This window comes from Paramormyrops kingsleyae, chromosome 20, assembly GCF_048594095.1.
Source record: "Paramormyrops kingsleyae isolate MSU_618 chromosome 20, PKINGS_0.4, whole genome shotgun sequence".
NCBI lineage: Eukaryota > Metazoa > Chordata > Actinopteri > Osteoglossiformes > Mormyridae > Paramormyrops > Paramormyrops kingsleyae.
In genome coordinates this window covers 18,031,823-18,055,494 of record NC_132816.1, presented here as the reverse complement: position 1 = coordinate 18,055,494, position 23,672 = coordinate 18,031,823, and the positions used below count along the sequence as shown (strand labels likewise).

Here is a 23,672-nt window from a genome sequence, read left to right as displayed (position 1 = left end):
GGAGGCCAGTCGGGGAAAAGACGCTTTTTTACATAATTGCTTTTCTCCCAGGGGTCAGTGAGGCCCTGGGGCTGGGAGGGGGGTCACTGACGCTGCTGGGGCCCCTTTCCTTGGGACATAGCAGGACCAGCAGACGCAGATTAATTGTCTGAGGTTCTGAGGGCCTTCCATTCGCCGGGGAGGGAAGATCAGCGAACAACCTAATTAAGCGACCGACGCCATTTCAAACAACTGTCCAGATGTAGCCGAGAGCAGAGCCCGCGTGCCGTTACCGCCGCTGCGTAATTGCCTCATGTGCAGTCACAGCATGAATGCCGGGGCCCTCGGGGGGCGGGGGGCAGAGTGGTGGAGGTTGTGGGAGGTGTGTGTGTGGGTTGGGGGGGGGGAGGGGTCACGTCTCCTCAAGTTATCAATTTCAACAAGGATCCATCCCTCTGAGCTGCCTCAGCGCCCCCTCCCCATCCACCCCCACCCCACCCCAAAGCACCCCTGACACCCCAATTAAAATTTAAATTCTACGTTCAACAGCTGTGGATCTGAGTACATTGCATAATGTTTACTAAAGATGGCAATATGTCCTGCAGTGTAGGACAAAGCGGCTTGGGTGCCGGCGGATCAGAAAGGGTGGGGTGCTGATAGTCATGTTAATGGGGGGGGGGGGGGCTTTACATTGGAGGAGAATGATGCCCGTGTCAGTTCCTGCGACGCGTCCGGTTTGTATTTGCGGTGAAAGATCCCATGGCACTTACGATAATTTGCACAATACCCACAGTTATTTGTCAGCCATTTTTACCTTTACGTTTTCCTGTTAATTCATATAATTTACCATACAGTAAAAGGGTTTTTTTTTTTTGATAGTATCATACGATCAACGATTTAATTACGTGTGAAGTTTTCAGAGCTCCTGCCAAGAGAGAGAAAAAAACTGGCCCAAATTCTTGACCATGAAAGATTTCGCAACCTAAAGCCATTTGTGTGGCACACCCCAGAGGCAGTGCAAGACAGTCCCCCCACCCACCCACCCACCCACCCACCTTGGAGACGGGGAGGTCTGTGTTCGATGGTGTATTGATCTGTGAAGCTGGTGAAAGTGCGCTGTGGTCACCTTGAGTGTGGCGTGCGTCTTGGCTGACCGCGGCATCACCTCCGGGGGAGCGGGTGGCCCCCCTGGGGGGGTGAAGACATTGTTTATATCTCCCTGTCTTTATTAATTTAATTGGGCTGCCAATCTGAGAGCCCGACAAATACCGAATAACAAATCACTGTATGTTTGTGAAAAATTAGCTATATTAAAATGCTCATGAGCAAAAGCTATATGAAATTTGCGTCATTAAATTTTGTCAACTTATTTTCAGTAGAATTTGTAACGACGTGACGTCATTGCCTCTCTTAATGATTTATTACATATTTATGTTTACGTAGTTTGAAACGTGTTTCGTAACCAATCTGAGTCGATCTGTGGCATTGCTAAGCAACCACTTCACCAAGTGTTCAGATTCCCGTTTTTCATGTGTAATATGACAGTGTTAATATAATGTTAATGTTACTGTTATTCAGTGTATATGAATCTCAGACACTTCCAGAAAAGTCTGCTTGAAGCATTTAGAAATGCATCATCTCTTTCCATAAATATTTTGAAAAGCTTTCAAAAGCTCAACTATAATTATTTTCAGATGGGAAAGTTATATTATAAAGTTATATATTCACAATTATCTAAAATGGAAGAATTACATATTTAATATTTTTATCTTTATATTATTACACCATTAAATGTGCTTTAACTGTAAGCAGGCAAAATTACTTTACAGCAGGCCTTATAATGTTTTCTGTAATATTATTAACAGTATTATTTATTACTTGCCACATTTAGCAGTAGTATTTTTTGTGTTGTAGTTAATTGCCTGGGCAAATGCCTAATGCGGATGAGCAGAAAGTCACCTTGCGTGGTGTTTTTATTTGGAAGGTCACTCAAAAATATCCAGGACCCCGACCTCTGCAAACATAATTACTTATTTTGGTAAAAAAGGGAAATTGTAATTATACAAACCGCACGGTTGTACAAACACATTTGTACGCCTCTCAGAGAATGTCTAAAAAAAAAAAATCAATTTTCAGGTGAAGGACGTTTTATGAAAACCAGAAGTCCCCCCCCCCCCCCTCCCATCACCACCGTCGTGTAGCTCTTAAGAAGAGTTTACGAGTTTTAGGGGGGGGCCTTCGCGCAGGCTGAGGCAGCAAGGGTCTCCCCCCTTTGTAGTCGGACGCTCCAGGACGGACGTGGCTGATTGATCAGTTTCGGCGTGCCGCATCCGGAGATCACAGGGAGGAAAATGAGACGGTAAGTAGGACACTGATGGACATTCCCAAAGCGCCCATCGAGGAAAAACAGAACAAATGAACGGATACGAAAAGACGGTTTGGGAATTAAATAAAATATAATTAATGGCACGGATCTGGGACTTAACTGGGAGAGGGTGTCTCGTGACGACACAGCTACGTCGCACGATGATCGCACGTATGATAATCACACGCATGATAACTGCATGGCCTCGGGCTGTCGGAACATTAGCTACCAGTAAAGTGGGGCTCTTTTCTCGTCAGGATCCTTCCTGGCCGCCTGACTTCGGGAGCTTGTTGTTTTCCATCCCTGCGGGACGCCCCCTCCCCCCCCCCGCGAGTGAAAGCATTCGGTTTGCCGGCTGTGGCGGAGGGTTTCCGAGGGAAACGCTTCGGCCTGTGATCTGAAGCGCGCAGCAAGGAGTCCAGGTAGTGGAGCGAGTGCCAGGCTATCAGACAGCTGGGCAGTGCTCTGAAGAGATCACAGAGCATGGCGAGCAGGGGGCGGGCGGGAGGGGGGGGGGGAAGGAGCTTCACATACTGTACTTAATCTCTTCCAGGACCTCGTCCTGTAACCTTGAACAGAAATTCCCATGGTAAAGTCTGTTAAAAAAGGAAACGGACGGCATTTATTCTCGAGGATTTTATTTCATTTCAGTTTAAATCGACTGACATTCTTATGCCTCGTGCTTAATATTTCTCCAGAGTCTTTAGGGATAAAAGGACTTTTCCAAATTAAGAACCATCCCGATCCTTTTGACAGATTACCCAGTGCAAAAAGAGGGTTTTTTTTTTCCCCCAAAACAAAGCACCGCCACGTAAAACAGAAGCGGATCAGAATTCCAGGCCTATTACTTGTGACGAATCGAATTTGTTGACCTCGGCTTGCGTGGTCCACTCCGGCACGACGGAGGGTGTCAGGAAGGAACAGCTACAGACGGACAGCCGTTCAAAAACTGGGCCCATTTTTCACCGGAACCGTCCAAACGCTGTCCCAAATTCTCTTTAAAGTGCCCATTTTAGTTCAGTTATTGTTAAGGGTATAACTATTGCTCAATCTTTATTAATCAATCTTCTCATTAGTGCACCACAAAGTCAACAAACAGGAGGAATCTCATTCTACTCATCCATTTCCATTGTGCAGTCATCTCTGCAATGTTATTAGTTATACGAAATTCTTGTCAGTTTCATTCAAAGTTGATGCTTACAACAGATATTACACTATTTCAGTAGCTAATTTCGTCATTGAAAATGGCACTTAGCCATTGTTACTGTGTAAAATATATATGAAAAATTTACTTTTCTTGCTCAGACCCTGATGGGTTTGTATTTTTAAGACACAACACTTATGGGTTAGAAGTTGCTAGGCAATGCACCATCAATTAACTATGAACTATGCGTTGCCCTCGATAAAATTCTGAGCTAAGAAGATGAATAATTAAATAATAGCCAAGTGGCCTGCCATGTTACACTTTTTATAATAATAAAAAAAAAGTTTAGGGCAAATACACTGAAGATTTCGTACGAGGAGCAAACTTTTGTTAGGATAGCTAATACAGCGATAAAACAGAGAAGCAAGAGGTTTATGTTAAATTTACGATAAATGGGTGTGTTTGCAGTGCTGTACGTTAATCTGAAATCAGACTGGATGGGGGCTGTTTATAGGGACGCGGATTCTCATTGGCAGGCCTGCTGTCACCTGCCCTCTCCAAGTCCCCCACCCCCAAGTTTAGCTATGCTTGTCAGCTGGGGGTGGAGTCTGAGGGGAGTGGGTATGAACCATGACTTGGTTAATTCAGCCAATTAGATCCTTGTATTGTTTTTTTTTTTTATGTGTGCGGAAATCATTTTGTGTTGGTAAAGTGTAAAACGTGCCCTCAGGCGGTGAGAGCGGCAGCGTCCGCATGCGGGACTGGCGCGTTGGCCATGCGCTGCGTGGGCGACCCCCACACGCACGCTCACTAATCTCCCAGCGTGCGCCACCCCCCCCCCTGCTTTTCCGCATGTGTGCGTGAGCTATGGCTACCCCCCACACACATACACACACCCAACTTAATGCACACACACACACACGCACGCACACTTCCATTGTACAGAAGAGTCAGAACCCAGGGTCTTGGTGGCAGATGGGCGAGGGTAGCTGGGATTGGCTAATCCCAAATCTGCCATCTCCTTGCCACACAGCAACCAAGGGAAAAGATGGAGCCAGCTGTCAGATAGAAGCCTTTCATGGTCGCCTGCACACAACAGCTGCAGCAGGCCTGCCTGCTTGGTTCTAAATTATTAAACATCTTTTTAGTTTGTTCCAGCTGCAGGCCTCAGTGTGTTTATGCAGCCTTTGTGCATTTTACATACGATTCCTTCTCCCCTCCTCTCATCAAAATGCTGTTTGTAAAAGGCATTATCCCATCTGTGCCCCAGTTTGGACAAAACAGCTGAAGACTAATCCAACGCGTTTCCCCATCCAGGACAATTTGGGAGTTGAGGATGATTGCGGTGACTGAAGACACGGGGGCTTTTGGTGCTTCCACGCCCCCCTCCCTGCATCCCCCCCCCCCCAGCTCACACACCGGGCCACCTGTAAGCTGCCACTGTCGTCGTTGTTGCCACCACGACTCGGCTGCTTAGGGGCAGGAACGCGCGGTAATAATGTTTTTTATTATTATTTTTTTGCAAGTAAAATTTTCTCCTTGGAAATCTGCCTTTATAAAAAAAGACAGACCCTCTGTTACCCCGACCCCCTCCTATTCAAAGCCAGGTTTAAATAATCTGCTCCTGATAGTCGAGGCTCCCCAAAGGCCCTCCCCCCCCCCCCCCCCCATGGCCCCCCACCTGGTAGTACGGCCCGTACAGCCTCCAACGGGCACGATGCCTCGTGAATATTCAGCACTCGGAGGTCCTGCACCCCACACAGATTGGGGGGGGGGTGGGGGGTGGGGCTGGTGACTATGCAATGCTCTCCGGCCCCTGAGATGCACGAACTGGAGGACTGACAGCTACTATGAGGGCCCCGGGGTGGCCCCTGGCACTGATATGCTAAGTGATGTTGCGCATAATAAAATGCGATGAAAACGGTACAAGGGCCACGCTCATAGTAACACAAGTGCTTTAAACACACACAATACATTTATCTATACATACACAAACCACACACACACAAACACCATTCAATTTATTACATTTATACATCTGTCCATCTTTATAATTAAAATTTGTTAAATGTAATTACAAATATTTGGTAATTGCCTTTTTCGTGTGCCAACGAGTTTGTAAAACACATAACTTTACACACACGCACACACACACACACACACACACACACTGTAATTAAACAGTTTTTTTTGTTTTGCACCATGTGTTGGGGGTGCTATAGATGGGGTGCTGGAGCCGGCATGAGGACCCGCATCCTCTCCCAACCGTGCCACGAGGCGGCTGTCTGGCTTGAAGAATCTTTAGAGGATGCTTGGAAGTCAGCTGAGATTGTTGTAAGGAGAAAAAAACACACAAAAAAGGAGCCTGAGGCATTTCCATGGTTGGCATCTGTTTCTCCTCCACCAGAGCTGCTGGCGCTGAGTTAATAACCGTGTTTGGGACTGGAGGGAGCGGGACTACCATGACTGATTTCTCCAGCCTCCCCATCAATCCCAGTTCACCCCTTTCCCTCCAGATGAGGCTCCACACCTTCCATCCAACGCCAGCAGGTACATCCACGGTCCCTGCACTTACCCGGGGTCTGCCCAGACTTGCCAGCATGGTTCATCTGGCGCTGCCTGCCCCCCCTACCCTAAACGTTTGCCGCCTTCTGCAGCTATGTGATATTAGGTTACCACATCAGCACTGGCGAATCAGTCATTTTGTAAACAGTCTAGGGGGCTCGTTGGAGGCCTTGTCTGGCGCAATCCACCGCTATAACCTCGTGAAAACATGCATGTCCTGCCAGTGTTGCCAGGGAACAGCGGATTCTCCCCCGACCTCTGGGTTAAGTGTCCCGCTGACCCCTGGAGCTCCTCTAAAGCCGAAGGGCAGCACAGCAAAACCGTAAGTGCTTCTTCTAACCCCCTCAAAAAAAAACCCCCACGTTTACCCCCGTGCTCATCCCCTCTCAAACCAGGCCAGTCACATCCATCCACCGATCCGACAGGTTCTCAGGGCCTGGCATTCTTCGATCCCATAGTGCCGGGTGGGGGGCTGGGGTGGGGGGGGTGCTTACAGTGCTTTTAATTGTCTTTTCCCAGCAATGGAATTGAGCACGGCAGTTTCATCAATACTGTGATCAATTCAGAATGAATAAATTGTTTTACAGGACTAAGAGTATGCAGAAACCGTTTCCACACCCCAATTAAGAGTCGTCCCCCAACCACTATGATTGCCTGCCGGTCGGGGAATTGATTAAATATAACATGTTCTCTGTTGTTGTTGTTTGTAATTGTGTTATCTGACTTTCTACTGATCATACAAACATATATGGGGGGCAATTATTATAAAGACAGGAATAAGAGTTGTATATAGGATCACTGTCACGTGACGTGGGTATTTACATAGGATATTCTGAAGGCCAATGTCATTTTTTGTCTTTATAATTTATATCGTTTGCACTAAATCATTTGCAGCTAAAAGGAGGCTCCTCCATCGCTTTAGTTTAAATGTTAGCAAATTGTTATTGCTGCCATTTCCAGAAGCTCGATCTAGATGATGCTGTGGGTTCCTTCCACAGATTAATTAGTCGTATATGACCCCAGAGAAACAGTATGGATATGTTATTAGGGGAGAGTAAAAGGAACACCTAAAGACGAATTATACACCGGCTGATAAATGAACTAATGTCCTGTTGATTAAACGTCTAAAATGCAATCTAAATGCGTGTATACCTATTTTTTTTATTTATTTTTTTTAATCCGGGCTGCCAATTTGTATGTATGTGAATTCAATGTACTTAAAAATTCAGCATCAATACAGAAACAGCAGCTGAGAGATGCCATTGCAGTAGGGTGTTGTTTAGCACCAGGATTCGTTTCGAACCACCTCGTTAACCTGCCATTCGGAGTGCAGACACTGGTCAAATTTAGCGGTGTCTTGAACTGAGTGTCCATTCATGGTTCCACTACAGAACTCATCTTCAAATGTGTTCAAAATGAAAAACGAAGAAACAAAGGTCTTGGGGCATCCCCACATCTGCCAGAGTCACTTAATCAGCTACTCTCATGTTCTTCAGGAGTAACGATTCGAGACATCGGCACATTGTGTCGATGTCACGGGGCTGTTTTATTTTCGTCTCCGACTCAGAGTGCACAGAACAAAAAAAAAAAAAAACGTAGCTTGTCAAACAGACGCGCCAATTCCTCCGGCTCAGTTCCCTGACACATTTTAATGACAGTCGTTTTGCGAAATTGTAAATACATAATCGCGTCAGGTCTCTCCTTCCGTGTGCCGCAGTCGGCACCCCGTGCTCATATTAATTAAAAAGCAGTGTCGACACCACATCTGCCGCTGGCTGACGGGATGAAGTGAGACTTTTTCGGGGAGACGGCAGTGTGAACTTCCCAGGTCTCATGCTGCCTCAAGTGACAGGAAAAGGCTGCGAGGCTGGCTGGCTCGCGAAATGAGCGGCCCTCGGATTGCGATGCCGGGACCAACATGCCTGGGAAAGCGGCGGGATTGGCCGGGCAGCTGGGGGGGGGGTGGTGAGCAGGCAGGAAACGGTTGGGTGAGTCATGCAGTGGCAGTTGTGCATGAAAGATGTGAAAATTCACCGCAAATGAGACAACGGCGGTGAATTCCTTTCTGTTCAAATTTGCATCTTCAGACATCAGACCTCGTCTCGTAAACATTTTGCCTCGGATAACATGACGAGGTGTTATTTGCTAGATTACACTCTTAAGCCATTAACATGTCACCTTCCTGCTTGAAACGGCGCTTGGGCTTCCTGTCATATAAGCAGACGAGTTAAAGAGGAGCTCAGAGGTGTCAGGACTTGACAAATGAAGCCACTTTCAGCTGTACAGTAGACGGGAGAGCAGGAACGGCGGCAGACGGTGGCAAACCGGAACGCTCCCGTGGAAGATCACAGCAGTCTGTGTCCGCCCATCTTACTCTCCTAACCTTGGCGAAGCCTGCTTTCCTTCCCGTTAAGGGTGCAGGCGCCTCCTCAGAAGGAGGGTTTCCATGCGCATAGAAGATCGCTTTGGCCAAAGTCGCAGGACGGCAGGCAGCTATGGGAGAAGGTGGCCAGAAATCACGACGTGATCCCTGCGCCACGTGGCGAGGGCCGCCCCTTGCTTGAGCGGAGAAGCCCCGTTAGATGAGGGGAGGCAGCAAACGGGGGGGATTGGGGGCATAAAGCTGGACAAGACCCACAGGACAGGAAGAAGTGGCTTGCCAGACGATTTGCTCCATTCAAATTGCTATCCGGAGAATCCCTTGGAAACATGCTCGGCATTCCGGGCATGGGTTCTGTCGCGGCCAAAAACACCCCCCCCCCCCCCCCCCATCCCCCAAAAAAAACAGCTCAAGAGTCTTAACGCGCCCTCCAGCACTTATCACCTGGTACCCACCGGCTCCGCGCTCTGAATGAGCTCCCGCTAAGTAGGTTATGGTGACGGCGAGGACGCCGCCACCAGCTTCCAAAAACACTCCGTCCCCCTTCTGATGCGAGCTTAATTTCAACGGCACAATGGGCTCATCCGGTTAGAGTTTTGGACCAGAGGCACGCCGAGCTCCGTCCATCTCTAATCCAGATCAGGCCGGCTTGATTCGGGTTCAAGAGAGGGGCCCAGTTGACACTGCATGGGATTGCTGATAAAGGATAAATCTAAGCCCCTTCAATGAGATACATGGCAGGGATCTCCTCAGCTACCCAAGTGGGAAGCACAATAGTTGTTCTTGGCCGGCTCTCGCTGAGAAAACCAGATTCCACCCTGCCCCCTCCAACCTAAACCCCCCTCCGAATAGGCCCAATTCCCCTGTCCACACCACGTACAGCTTCCTTCATGCTTGTTTCAAGAAAAATCATGGGGCGGGCGCACATTTTCCTCTTCGTCCTCGGCGTCGGTTAAAGGTTAAACGTCGACTTCCCAGCAGAACCCACACAGCCGGGGGGGGGGCAGGCGCCCTGGCGTGCTCCCGCAGCCCCCGTTAACTATGGCGGCTTGGAGACAGCTCCCCCTGCGCATTCAGCATTTCGCCAACGTGCTCCTGAAAAAATAAATAAATAAATAAACGAGGCTCCCCCCGTTTGTCACCTGTCAAAGTCGGCCTCTGGATCTGGCCCGGCCTTCTGTCAAAGGTGACCACTCGTCCGCCATAATAACCGGGCACCGTTAAGATGGCTAACGAATGCCACGTGGAATTTTTTATGCCGGCAGAAGAGCTCAGTGGTGGTGACACTGGCGGACACATGACAGGTGCACGTCCCCCCCGAACAGACGTTGCATAACATCGTCATTCCGGATGCACGCGGCAGGGGCGACATTTACAAAAAAAAAAAAAAAACGGTGATGAATCGAGAGCCTGTGCAGCGAATCCGACGAGCGTGGTCGTGCTGGAAGCACCTGATAAATATTACAGTAAAGCTCCCTTGACGAAGGATTCAATGACAAGAGGAGTCAGTGACATGGAATCAGGCAGTCCGCTACCCAAGCACGCCCTGTCAAGGTAAGTTTTAAATCAATGCTCCAGAAAGTTGCAGGCTTCAACCCCCCCCATATCCCCCTCAACACACAAAAAAGATCCATGACAAGACCGAACAATGTCATCTTTGACTTGAAGTTTATGAGACTTTGGGACAGGTCAGTGATCCATGACGGGGAGGGCAGACTTTGAAGGAACGACTCGCTCCCAGCTGCTCCCCAACATGTTACTGGGGCCCCGGAGCGCGGGGGTCCTTGCAGCCACGACATGCGAGCAGCTCGAAATTTAACTCTCCTTAGTCCACCCCCTCCCCGCACGTATCTACAAGCCGCGAGGCCGTCCGCTAATTAACCGGCTGGGCTCCACTCCACGGCTCCCACTGGATGCCAGGCTGCCTGGAGACTCTGGCGTCCCGCGTAAACACCAAAGATGAGAAAGTGAAAAGGAAGACTGTGAGAAAGAGAGAGAGATAGAGGGAGGAAAGGGGGGGGGGGTTGCCGAATTTGACATGTCTCGCCACGGTGGCCCACACCCCTGACGCCACACCGGTCCTGCCTTGTGGGCACCGGCCACTGATTTACATAGGTAATTTTACCTTTGAGTTACCGGGGTCGCGACCTTTGACCTCAAGGGTTAGAGCTGTCAGAGACAGACCTTGTTTTTTTTTGTTGATTTTTTTCCCCTGCTCTTGTCACTCCTTTCAAGAAATGGAGACAAACTTCCTCGGCAGCCCTACGGCGTTCAGTGCACCAGCGAACCAGCGCTGAGCCGCAAGACTTTACAGAGAGAGGAAGAAGCCAGTGACCTTCGGAGCTCTGTGACAGTAGCACAGTCCCTTGAGCTGCACAGGCATCTTTCTGATATTTGGAAATGTGTCATGTTTCTTTTTTTTTCCTCTCTCTTTCCCTCTCCCGCTACCCCCCACCTTTCCCTTTTCCTTACACACGGAACTGTCATATTGTTGTTGGCATAAAATGCAACACATCCCGGAGTTGTGATTTCCTTGTTTGCTCGGGAAAGAGGAAGGGGAAAAAAAAAGTGTCACCTGCAACGGATGACAAGTTTTTGTTTTAGCTCAAAGCGACTCGGCGCCCGTGAGACTCGGAACCGTTTTGATGCCGGGAGACCAAGACTCCCAAAAAATGGCGGAGATTTTTGGCTGACAGGCTTTCCGCAGCGGCAGTGGGGATACACGGAAGTCCCGACGCCGGGAACCTGACAGGAAAAGCCGTGCTAATTTTAGCATTTAGCATCCCTCATGAGCCGTTTGCCTCTTCAGTTGCCCAGGCATTTTCCCTCCACTACAAGGCATCCTATAGAGATGATAACATGGCTTGCTACGAATGACCCGCTACTAATTCATGATTTATACAGCACTTTCCGGAACATTTCACTGCAGGCCAAAAAAAAATAAAAGGAGAGAGAGAGAGCAAGAGTACAAATTAATTCGAGCACAGTATCTTTGCCTGTAGTGTTGCTTGTTCAAATACGGCATCTATTTGCTCAGTGGATGCTTTTCATAATGGAACTGATGTTTGATTGAGATGTTAAATGGCAGATAGGCACCGGGGTCAGGAATGACAGTGGCTATTACACGTGTCATTCGCGAGTTCATGAGGAACGCAGCCTGTCACGTGACGGATCACACACAATCCAATAATTCTTACAGTTCTTGCTCCATTGTCAATAGCCGTGCCCTGGGGAACGAGATTATTTGAAAGCGGGGAAATAGATGACTCTTAATTTGAGCGCTTCTGACTGAAATTGGTTCAGATTTGGGCTTCACAATGTCTGAGACAAAAAGAGACACAGAATATCACTCAGAATATTAACCATTCACATAGGTTCTGTTTTAAATAGTTTTTTCATTTGTATTTATCTTTTTTTTCCAAAAGATGCTTTTATTATACAAGTAACACTGTTAATTTCAGTTATTTTTACAAAAATGTCCTTAAATGATCATTTAAGTAATTTCACTTAAAAAAAAAAAATCCTGCATAACTGGAATTTATGAATAATGCAGGAATGTGTGGGTGGCACTGTTACCTCACATTACTGGGGTTGTTTGTTCAAATCCTACCCCTGCTCTGTGTGTGCAGGATGCAGGATTCTCCATGCATCGCACTGGTTTCATCTGGGTCCTCAGGTATCCTCCTACAGTCCAAATCATGCAGTTAGGTTAATTGGTATCTCTAAATTGACTGTAGTGTGCATGTGCCCTTTGATGGACCGGAGTCCCGTCCAGAGTGTCCCCTGCCTTGTGCCCCGTGATGGACCGGAGTCCCGTCCAGAGTGTCCCCTGCCTCGTGCCCTGTGATGGACCGGAGTCCCGTCCAGGGTGTCCCCTGCCTCGTGCCCTGTGATGGACCGGCGTCCCGTCCAGGGTGTCCCCTGCCTCTTGCCCTGTGATGGACCGGAGTCCCGTCCAGGGTGTCCCCTGCCTCGTGCCCTTTGATGGACCGGAGTCCCGTCCAGGGTGTCCCCTGCCTCGTGCCCTGTGATGGACCGGCGTCCCGTCCAGGGTGTCCCCTGCCTCGTGCCCTGTGATGGACCGGAGTCCCGTCCAGAGTGTCCCCTGCCTCGTGCCCTGTGATGGACCGGAGTCCCGTCCAGGGTGTCCCCTGCCTCGTGCCCTGTGATGGACCGGCGTCCCGTCCAGGGTGTCCCCTGCCTCGTGCCCTTTGATGGACCGGAGTCCCGTCCAGGGTGTCCCCTGCCTCGTGCCCTGTGATGGACCGGAGTCCCGTCCAGGGTGTCCCCTGCCTCGTGCCCTGTGATGGACCGGCGTCCCGTCCAGGGTGTCCCCTGCCTCGTGCCCTTTGATGGACCGGAGTCCCGTCCAGGGTGTCCCCTGCCTCGTGCCCTGTGATGGACCGGCGTCCCGTCCAGGGTGTCCCCTGCCTCGTGCCCTTTGATGGACCGGAGTGCCGTCCAGGGTGTCCTCCAGTCTTGTTCTTGCAATAAGCTCTAGGAGCAACCCTGACCAAAATAAGCAAGGTGGATGGATGCTGATATGTGATTTTAGCTAATTTAAATCCAAACAGTGTCAGAATTTATAAAATTTAATACTAAAACTGAAATAAAGGCACTAATAGTTCTTAAAAACACACTATTAAATGTCAATATTTATTTGGGGTTTTCTTGCAGATGTCAGCTTTGCGGGTATTTGTCTTTGTTTTCTGGTAAGCGTTGTATGGTTGGGGATAACTTCAGCCCAAATGACCACAGATAAAGTCATAAATGCTGTCCTGAGATGAGGCAGCTCCTAGTCACATTGCCCGCACTTGGAGAGAGAAGGGATTTGCCAGGACGCCAGCACAACGTCAGTCTCGTGCAATAACTCTGTAGCAGAAAACAGGAGCGTCTCACTACCGATGAAATATCAAAGAGACTTCACAGCATCCGTGCTACACGGAATCTGCCAAAGTGCGCTTGACACCTAATCAGGTTCAGCCTGCCGAAAGTCGCATTCATTACTTCCTACAGATCAAACATTCTTTAAGAAGAAAATGCATCCTTGTTCATGCTTCAGCCTTAGGCATCAGGGGCAAAACTTTTAGTTTCTTGCGACTGATGACCCTGGACCGGCCGGTGGGTATTTGGTTTGCAATAAATGGTGGCCCTCGTGCCATGAAAAGTGTTATGGTATGTTAAAGCTTGACAGATTTTTGTGCATATTTTCAGGGCAGAGATAAAAAAATAAATAAATTCTGGTAGGATAGAGAAGGTGTCAGAGAGAGAGAGAAAACGGAGACTCTGAATGTAACGTCGTCCCCTCAACAGTCATGCAGCCTGTTAAAGAATGTTGGGCAAACGGCGCAGTGGGGACACAGACGAACCGCGGCACGCTGGCCCGGCACGCTGGCCCGGCACGCTGGCCCGGCTCGCACTCCGCTGCCTCCCCGCATTTCACTGTGGTCCGAATTTGCGACCAGACGGCCAGAGCTATTGGCTAACCGTCCCACGGTCACTCGGCTGCTGAACATAAAACAGGAAAATGTAACAGCATGTCTGTGGATAGTTTATGGAGGGACGTGACCCCCTGGTTCACAAAACCACTAGCAGACATAAATAAATAAAAATAAATAACAATAATAAATGAAATACGTCGTGACCCAGTACTGGATAAGCTTTATGGGAGATCGATAAATGAAATGCATGAATTTTACCTGAACCCCTCCTGTTCACAAATCTTTTCAGTTGCCCAGTTACTTTCTATTACATTTTTATCATCGAGGGTTGATTCTGGCACAAACGAAACAGCTGAAGTTGAACCACCTAAAATATGCCTCATATAGCAGAAAAGGTTAAGCCTGCAACGTGAAGCTGTAAAACAAAAGCAGGGGACAGATCCCAGCTTGTTAAAATCAGTGTCCAAACTAGAACATATTTAATCAGCCTGTGCTGTTCATTATTGCTGTATTCAAATGGGTTTTTTTTTGTCTCCCACAGATGGGACAGAGAGACTCTTTTTTTGTAGATATTCAACATAACTAGAGAACGAAACACCTGACAGAACCTACGGCGGCTTCTGCAACTTCATGACGAAATGAAAAAAGAGTTTGCAGCAAACTAATGCCGCACGCTCACAGACAGGGACGGAAACATCAACGCAGAAAGGAAAGCCATCATTAAAACAGGGGGGGGTCATTTGCTGTGTGAATTTATTCCGGGACCCGTGGAGCCCTTGCAGGGCCAGTACACCCCAGCAACATACCAGGGATTCCTGTGTTCTGCTTAATCTTTTTTGATATTAACTGGCGATTCGGATCTAATTTTAGTGAATCAGTCACAAAGGCCCATGTCTTCTTTTAAATGGAGGGATCTAACGTCCCTTTAAAAGAGTAATTGAGCAGACATGCAGCAGTACCATTCTCTGTCAGTGTTTCCATTCACTTCAGATAATAAATGTCATGTGGTTTCCCATCTCATACAGAAATCATGCTTAGCCTCTTTTTTTCTTTGCATTTCCGCTCTACCACTTTAAAGAAAGAAAAAAAACTTTTTCCTTTTTTGCAGGATGTGACAATATCTAATACCATATATATATATATTTTTTATATATTTATTTTTCCCAGACTGTTACTGATGTTTGGATTAAACAAAAGAGATATTTTGCACGTTAGAATATCAATATTTTGAGGAATAAAACATTTTACATATGAGAAGGATAAGAGACACAGCAAATAATAACCTCCAGAGACTGAGACTGAGTCGGCGGCCGCAGACTGACTTTGGGACGCCTGCAATCCTGCTCCCCAGGTAAGTTTAATTGAACCGCATTGTTTCTCACACCCCATTGTTGAGGTTCACAGTCATGTTTACCAATGGTTTAATGCATCTACAATGCACTCTGTTTCATTATTTCTGTTTCTATTCATGCAAATGTACACACCAAGCTATTCCACGTTCAGCTTTAATTGATCCTCTATGCTGAAAATAAAATTAGGTTTTAGTGCCATTAATATATTTATTTTGTTTTTGCCTACAATCTGTGATAAAATATAATCAGCATGTACTATTTCATTTAGCATTATTATTATTGTTATTATTTATTATTGGCAATATTATTGTTGTTGTTGTTTATTGTTTTTAAGAGTAAAACAGTGTTCAGTTTTAAAAGAGCCAGATTTTCATAAGATAAAAATCCCAAGATTAATTCCAAGTAGCAAAATAATTGTCTGCTTTTTTCAAACTGCTGATGTTTCGTTGTAACGTAACAGTTCTTTAATTTGAAACCTCTACTGCTCCTATATATTGCACATTTTCTTCGCTCTTTGTTTAACATGCAAGACGCCGGTCGCCATTGAGGGGATCACTGGCGTTGTAGCACCACCAACTGGCGAGCGGCGGTACTACCGCTGGCGGCTGACCTTTCGCGAGACCGATAAGGTTATACGCAGATTATTGAACTTATTTACTTTGCAAAACAACCAATATGTTTAAACCGGCATCTTTGCTGTAAGTCAACGGAAAAACAATGGCGGGTATTTTTAACCTTAAAAAAAAACCCTCCAGATGCGTTCGCCGCGGTATAAATCATGATGCAACTTTAATAACGCGGGGCCAAGATCGTTGGAAAATCACAGCAGTAGCTCGGGGCTAAAGAGCTAAAATGAGGAGCTTCTCCCGTGTCTCACCTACAGATGGGGACTTGGCTATGCGCGGGCATAAGCGCTCGGATTGATCGCCGCAGTAGGTTGATGGCCGCTCCTCGTTTTGATGGATTCGACCGCACGCAAAAAAAAAAATAAATAAAATAAATTCCAGATCGGTGCACAGTGGACCTCAAACCATGTCAGCTAAAAAACCAAAGTGCCACAAAAACGGAGGGGGAAAAAGTGACAGCTGTGAAGAGAAACTCTGCAGGCAGTCAATGGCTTGTGTGATTTATCGGTCCATCTGCCCCGCCGCGGTGAGGACAAGTTTCCCCCCGTTTGGATGGAAGGGGACGCGGGGCGCATCTCTGCAGACCGGGGGAAACTTCGCACAATGCGCAATTAAAAGGAGATCCGTATTTATGACGGGCAATTAAAGTGCAGGGCACTGTTTACTGATAATACTTTTAAAAAGAATAATACCATTTACTGTAAAATTAATTATCAGTTACGGAATCAAAGTGGTTTGTATATTTTCAACGTATCATGACTGTGATTTCTTTTATTATTTAAAAGTACATTGTCACTTTTAAAAAGGCAAGTTTACAGGTAATTTCCTTGGGAAATCCGTAACGGTTTTAGTTGCGCGGGGGGATGATTCTTCACGCCCGTCTCTCATGCCAGCCCCCCGGTCCTCCCAGCCTTGACCTTCTGGGGCCAGGCGCTTCCTGTCTGGGGGTTCCAGCAGACCCCTGATCCGGGGCGGCCGGGCCAGGCTGTCAGAGGCCGTCTTTGCCTCCTGTGTCAGGATGTTGCTTTTGCCTCTCTAGTCTTTCCTGAATTCGGGAAAAATCCCCCTTTTTCTGCACATTTTTCCGGGTGAGGGTTCCTGCTGCAAATAACTGCTCTTAGAAAAATAACCCTGCTGTTTTGTTTCCACTGTGTTCTACGTATGTGTTTACATATTTTTATATATTTTTTTTCCCAGTCAGGAAAAAAAATGACCTCCCCCCAGTTTTCTATTGTTATTTTGGGCCCACTTGGGTCCTGTCGTGGCTGCAGCCACCCTGGAGATTCACCCCCTTCATCATGATGCAGAGATAACAGCATTATGTTTTAGCTATGCACGAAAAATTACGTATTTTCCCCTTTTTTGTTATTTAACGTTTAACAGCTTCACCACCCTCCTTCAAAATTACCTTGTATTGTCTGTTATGCCGGCCTAACCCCTCCTGCATGAAAAGGTGCAGTTTTGAGCTGAAAATCACTTGACTTAATGATGGTGAGACACACGTTTGGGGGGGGGGGAGCATTTTTCACCCACGCTTTCGGTATTAACCCCAGGGGCGAGGTGCTCTGCATCAGCTCGCCTAACAGAGTCACGCAAACACATTGATTAACACTTGGCACGGGGTTCAACTCCGAACGATAAACTAATGATGGCTGATAAGCGGACATGTGTTTTCGCGTGGCAGCGATATTGAGGCTGGCAGGCTTATTTTAATAAGCTTTGGGGGTGGGGACGGGTTTCAGCCAGGCTTGCCCGGCCGCGCTGTGAGACCTAGGGCACGAGCGAGGTGTGCACGAATGAGCGTACACACTCGCACGAGCACGCACACACAGCTCGAGCCACCAACACTCGAGTTGTAAAGTGTAAGGCTTTGACGTTTTTGCTTAAAACGGCACAGGACCCCTAGACTTCTGGTGAACACTTACCCAGTGATAGTTTACCAACTGTAAATTATACTAAAAATACTTCTTTAAATTCCCGCAGCATTAGGGTCCAAAACTGCAGTTTAACGACATTCCGAAATATTTTTGAGGCAAAGCTCGATTTAGAAATTTGTTTTATATTTCATTATTTCACACGTACTGCAGTAGTGGTCACATAAAATGTAGCAAATAAACATAATATTTAGGTGACTGAAAAAAAACTATTATCGGTGGCTGGAATTAGCAAAAAACAAATAACGAAAACACATAGTGATTAGGTGCAAGTGTGAGCTGTCGTGTCGAAAAATCACACTTATTTTAAAACGGCCATGTTGCTTTGACCACAAGCACAGGCCTGTTGACAAATGAATACTTTAAAAAAATAAACTGCGACCGTGTTTAACACAGAGCGAGCTCCGTCCCAGTGAATTTGTCTTGGAATCCCTCCAGAGTCTTACAAAGACGCGCAGTTCTAATGAAAGTCATTCTGGAATGTTGACGCGGAGAAAGCCTTTGGCCCATCGAGCTCCCAATTGGAGGCCGTCATTCCAGCATGGACGACCAATAGCACGCCGGCTTCGTGGTCACATGGAAGGCGGGGAGGTGGCAATGTGCAGTGAAAAATGAAAGGCACTGGTGCTCGGCACTGGCCCTCATTTTTGGTACTGATGGGCATAGCACTGCATTTTAAAACCCTACCCAGCACACCCTTGACTCTTAGGGGACACGTATCGAGAAGAACTGGTTACATTTGTCAGTCTCCCTTCAGGGAGTGCTGTGTCTGAATCCAACATGGAGAAAGATATGCTCTCAGTACTGTAGCTCTGACCCCAACACCGCCTGGCTGAAGAGGTGAAAAGAGGCTCCTTACTTCTGTTCTTTTACAAGATTAGATTACATAGATACTAAGATCAATTGACTGAGTGATTGATTGATCGAGTGAGTGGGTGATTGATTGATTGGTTCATCTATCTGTTTGTTTGTTAGTTTATTGATCCAACGATCTAAGGGCGATTTTCTGTGTGGCATCCTTCCTGCATGTGCAGTAAGTCCCTCCCCCCCCCCACAAACTGAGACAGGAGCCCACAATACGGCGGCATGGAGTCGGACTGGGGCTACACGAGCGGGTTTAGGGACGGTCAATTAAACATCCGCGACCCCCTTAAATTTCATTCCTGTGCGCTTCTGTTTATTGCGACGCTTATTCTGGAGTCAAGGGATACGATGGCTACTGAGGGCCAGCGAGTAATGACCAGGTCAACCATGCATGATGTGCTTAAATTTCAACTTAGCAAAATGATTCCAAACCCTGTGCTTTCTCCACTGAATTGGTATTATTTAGTCTTATTTTTTTTAAAAAGGTTTTTATTAAACAGGTTATTTAATGATTCATAATATTAAGACTCTCTGGTACAGACCTTGGGAAGCATAATATCATTTGAAGCGTAACGCTCACTTGCTGAGGTTTATGAAATTCTCCAAAAAGGGTGAGAAATGATTTCCATGAGGGTGCTCCTTCTGAAGCCTCGCTAAAAACGCATGCCCGCCTGCCCCCCCCCCCCCCCCCCCCCCCCCGCCAAAAAGCCAGAGCCGAAGATGTACGCAAAAATAGTCGCTCTGTCATTTCACATTCATTAAGTGTGAAACTCAGAAATTAATAATGTAAAAATATGCTTTTTAATTAGTCTTACATTCTGCCCACTGTACTTAAATGGGATCAGCCCATCCCTGATGACTTTTCCTTAATAAAGTATTAGGTTGTGATGCACGGGTCTTGACAGGTGTGACAAACTGGAGAGCATTTCTCCAGCCATAAATGTTACCAAAGTAGTGCTCCTCCATTTAAATGTAATTAACATCCAAGCGTGATATTACATGAAGACACGAGATTTTGATATCTGTTTGCCTCCGTTTCTTTTTATTGGGCTGCTCCGTGACTTAGCTTTGATTTACGTAACCAAATTGTGCTACACGAGAACTCATTTAATCCAACCCCACATCTAAGGAAAATTTTAGGGGCCAGTTGAAATGCCCCGGTCGAGTGGCTGTGATGGAATTAACTTCAGACTAATGTTGTTTAACATGCCATCTTTTTGGTATCAAAAACTATCCTTCTAATGATTTTTTTTAGATTTTTTGTACAGTATCTCTCTTTTTTATAGGTTTTTAAAAATTTATTTTAGCTGAGCAGTTTACATGTATAATATAGTCACAGAATAAACATTTTTAGTGCTAAATAACTGCTTGCACATATTGCACAAACAAATATTTTAAAATGTGCTTTTTTGTTTTTTATTTGTATGCAATTTCATTTTCTTTTATTTTAGTGCAGAACTGAAAACAAGGGTAAGTTTCCCGTCAGTTATAGTCTGTGTTTATGCAAATGAGGCGCACACTCACACGCGCTCAGGGGTAACTGGGATCTCCCCGCGGTGATGAGCTGCACGTTCGCTGTCCTGGAGGAGTCCAGGGGACCATAAGTGGGAAAAAAAGAAAACCACTCAATGCTTGAAGGAAGAACGTCTAGAACTAGGGTATCATGCCTCAGTCCTGAACACTCCCGGGTGAGCCAAGACTGTGGGGCGCTTCGAATCTAGATTCGGACCAATTCGGAACCCACGTGCCGGTGCCTAAATTCAGATTCTCGCTATCCAGGAATGAATAGTACATGGACAAGAAAAAAAATTAAAAATAGGATGCAGCCTTGTTAAAAAATCCCTGGAATGCCACACAGAGACGGTTATCATCACAGGGTAGATTCCAATTCAGGATAACCATGCCCACCTTTGCATACTCTGGCTTTGTTTGAAATATCAGCGGTGAGGGTGAACGTTGGGAGTGGGGGGGGGTTGTTATTTACTTCACTTTCTCCTTCCTCTGGCCCAAAGCATGCAGATTCACACCTCACAGAGAACAGATTAGAGCTGACAGTAATCATAATGAGAGGTGTGTTATATAACTTAAATGCTCAGGTAAATCACGGGCCTGCCCCAACGCGGTGACAGATCCTGTCACTTTCGTTTAGGGGCCAAATTACGGGGGGGAGAGACCCTCTCGTCTGTTCTTGCAAGGCCGGCTGCCAAATTGGCTCCGGATTCCGAGACTCTGACACCCTTTTTTTTAATTTAATTTAGTGCTAATGAATTCGGGGGTTGTGATTGCCGTTGTTCAGAGTAACAGCCCAGGTACTCGGAGTATCATGATAGCGAGAATCATTAGGGGATCCGGTGTTAACCGCTGTGGCCCTCTCCTACCGTGGCCCGGTCTGGTGCCTATCCAAACGTGATTCGTAATCCCCCCTACTCCATTTGTCCAACTGCTGGGAAAGATGGGGAAATGCTATAGCGATGTCCAGGCTTGGGACTAAACGGTTCTGCGGTAAGGCCCAGAAGCCGCGGACATTAACCTGGGCAGCCCACGTCCTTCGGCGCCCAGAGCCCCAGAGGTGGGAAAAGCATCCAGAGGATGAAGTCAGAATGAGGGACGCTGACGGTGACTCAGCTTCCTCCGTACAGTGCCAGCACAAACATGGCCGACTGTCAAAACCGGCACCCGGACCAGTTATTAAAATTTATGTGACCACTTAATAAATAAATAAATCTAACTTACATATTTCTTAATCATTTATCTGCAGCAAAGAAAAAGACTCGGGTTATATTGTAATACTGTTCAGGTATTATATAAATGAATTTTAAAATAAAGAATGTTAACATTATATTAACAGCACATTTGATTTCAACAAAACTGTGTATTTTCTATTAATCAATAACCAGCACATAGTATATTATAATATTATTTCACATATTAGTAATCTTTAATCCCAATAATATTAACATGAGATGGAGTCATCTGATGTGACCAGAACACAGCAGTCAAGAGTTGTCTGTGTTGCCCAGGTCATGGAGGCAATAGTTTTATTTAAATGACCCCCCCCCCCCTTGTTTCTCTGCTCCATCTAAGCATCTCTGACAACACGGCTTTGTCACTCCGAAGCAAGACAGCAAAGTCACGAAGGCAAGTCGTGAGACAAAAAAAAATAAAACGAAAGAATCCGTGTTGGTGAGTGGCACTGCCCGTGACTGAAAGGCCTTGCGTGCATCGAACGTGACATTTTAATGTAGCTGGGGTCCGCCGCGATTGATCCCCCCCGCCCCCCCCAAGGCTGTCACAACTCTCCGACAGTTTCCGGAGACGGGGACAAAGAGCGTTTTTTCTCCAACCGGCAGGCCCCCCTTCACGGACACGGAAAACAACAAAGATTTGTGGTGGGTCTGCTGTACACGCGCGCACACACCCGCCCGCCAGATTCGCCCTTATCTCATTCGTTCGCCTGCCATATTTCTGGTGACGGCCACAACGGGTTCCTTTACACCCTCTCCCCGTCGGTTGTGCCAGAGTGTCACCAAAGAACCGCATTTACTGGCGGCAAACTGTGATGTTTCTAATTATCAAACGCTTTATGACATCGCTCTCGTGCAGTAAATGTTTTTTCTTCTTCTTCTTCTTCTTCTTGCTCATTGTAAATGAAAAAAGCACAATTCTCTACTGCAACTTGGTTATAAAAGGGATTTGATGAGGGGAGGGAAAAAATGAAAAAAATCATTAAATATGACTTTTTGAAAAACAACAGCTCTCACGTTCTCTCCCAGGAGAACGGCCGCCGTTTGATTGGCAAGCGTCGCCGGTAAGAGCGTTGCCGCGGTGACGTGCGTCAAGCTGTTCCGACAATGGGCGGCAGGTGAGAGGTTAATTAGGGGCCACTGTGGTTTAATCTGGGAGCACTTTAAGCTGGAGTGCGATGGTTTTCTGCAGTTTGTGATGTGTGCTCGAGCAGGCGTCTGGGATTGGCCCGAGACCGCCTGCGTTCGCCCCACACGAGACGCGCACAGCTGTCAGATAAAAATCAATTGAATTTTAAAGGGCTTTAAAGTAAATATTTAATTCTTGCCTTGGGAACCAATTAAGTGAAGCATGTGAACTTTGAGGGACTGGTTGAACTGGAGTTGTACTGGTACCAGCTGGTGTTCCACTGGGATCAACTGGAGGGATGGGGGGGGGGGTTTTTTGGGGGGGGGGGGGGTTCACAAAATAGATGCAAATCTTGTGTGTGAACGCGCCGTTTCAATTACCTATTGATGTTTTTTAAAAATGCAGCAAAATAAGCCTGTCAGGCTGGAGTTGGCGGTTTGCGTTGAGCTGTGCAGTTTTGCTGGCTCTCCCTTCTCTTCTAGCGTTGTGTCATTTCGCTCGTCACAAAGCCAGCATTACATCCTCGGGGATCTGGTCAGCTTCCACCGGAGAACCTCGAGCATCACTTTGACCAGGCGCTTACACAGTTCAGGTGACCTCATCAAATCTGGACCGTGTCGACTGCCCTTACATCGCTCTTCTTCTCAAAACTAGCTTTTTAAAATACACCATTTACGAAACATATTTAATATAGTATGCCTGCTACACGTGTCTCATTCTTTACTGCCGTATTAGGAATGCTCAATGAACAGTTCAGCAAATTAACTTCTTAAAATCTTCTTACAGTGTTCCCACAATATTTTTATAAGACCTGACATCACTGAGTGAATATATTAAGTAAAACACCTATAGAACTCAACCTCCAAGTGATGAGAGATTTTAATGATGAAAATAAACATCTAGTGAAGAGGAACCTGTTAACAATGAGTATTATGTATAATGAGGAAATGAGCTCAATGTTTTCATGGAAATTAATGAAATTACTTATTCCTTCCCCTTTCAACTGTATTTTAGTTTCCATGCCGGCAACTTAATTACTTCCAATGGAGGCTATAAGGTCAGTCAGCCAATAATAAAAGGTATCTGATGTTATTTTCATTATTTTCTGTGTTGTGTCGCTGCCTTTTCCTCCTTTGTCCACAGCTTGCG

The 23,672-nt window shown here is 46.6% G+C and overlaps 2 long non-coding RNA genes across 2 annotated transcripts; both read left to right on the top strand.

The window, feature by feature from the left end:
- The first annotated feature begins 2,182 nt into the window (after positions 1-2,182).
- Positions 2,183-7,188, top strand: LOC111848376 (uncharacterized). The gene is made up of 3 exons (XR_002839289.2): positions 2,183-2,338; positions 4,806-4,980; positions 5,711-7,188. It is a non-coding gene; the product is annotated as an uncharacterized lncRNA (long non-coding RNA).
- An 8,641-nt stretch (positions 7,189-15,829) lies between these two features.
- Positions 15,830-23,383, top strand: LOC111848502 (uncharacterized). Its single transcript, XR_002839318.2, has 3 exons — positions 15,830-15,855; positions 22,424-22,512; positions 23,006-23,383. It is a non-coding gene; the product is annotated as an uncharacterized lncRNA (long non-coding RNA).
- The last annotated feature ends 289 nt before the right edge of the window (positions 23,384-23,672 follow it).